We start from the raw sequence: 1,079 nt of genomic DNA, 5'->3' as shown, positions 1-1,079 counted from the left end.
TTTGCTCATTTACAGGATAAACACCACAACTACCTCAAAGGGTGTTTACTTATTTAACTTTGTCAACAAAATAACTAACTGCAAATAAAGTTTTTAAAGCAAAAATATAAAATAAAACTCACTTTTTGTCTCATCAAGATCACATCCAGGGGGACTTTCTGCTATTAGCACCAACTGACTCAACTCCGGTGTTAAAGTGAGCTGCTTGGCCTCGTTTATTACATTTGGCTTGAAGAACAGGTCCCATTTCTGAAGCAGCCTGGATGATGTCTCAGCATCAAATAGGAGAGTGAAATCTTGATCCACCTTTAAGAAAAAAGTTATCAGACTATAGACTATCTTTATTTTCAAGCCACTAAAAGCACGTCATTCCAAACTTACCAATCCCTTTGTGTCTAGGAATCTTGGGAAGATGGAGAGGATATCAGTACTTCTGTCTGCATCTTTAACAAGCCTCTGTCGATGCTTAAAAGTCTCCCTCATCTTTTGTAAGATCAGAGACTTGTCTGTGGTATGGTTAAGCAAAGAAATGGCCTCTTGGTAAGCGTCCCCATCAAGTTGCCCTTCTAAATTAGTAGCCCTCTGGCATTCTGGGCCTCCTTTGGAACTATAGAGGACTTTCTCAGAACTGTTTGGTGGCAAAGTAGAGCTTTGACGAGACTTCCTCTGGACTGTTTTTAGACGCCAGGCGATGTATCCTGTGTTACTTGTGGCATCATAGAAGTGTTCCTGAAATTAAATTAGGATTTTTTTTTAGGCTTATTATCCCCCCAACATGATAATGTCTTGCAAACAAAGTGTCATAACATGCAAGTATGACATGAAAGTGCCATGCAAATTATAACAGTAACACTTACATAGCCTTTTTTGGAATATAAAATAAAATAAATCAGAAAGTGATTTTTAAGTAAACACCCTTCATTGCTTTGCATGGAATGACCTTGATAAACCAAGGGCTGTGGGAGAAGCTGTGGTGTGGAGCTAGGGGCAGTGGAGCCAGAGAACTTGTGAACTATGGAGGGAACAAGAGATAGGGAACTATGTCATAGAGACATAACATAAATACAGATCTTTGCTTA

The sequence above is a fragment of the Monopterus albus genome, unplaced genomic scaffold (genome assembly GCF_001952655.1).
Source record: "Monopterus albus unplaced genomic scaffold, M_albus_1.0 scaffold98.1, whole genome shotgun sequence".
NCBI lineage: Eukaryota > Metazoa > Chordata > Actinopteri > Synbranchiformes > Synbranchidae > Monopterus > Monopterus albus.
This window is presented reverse-complemented; position numbering follows the sequence as displayed.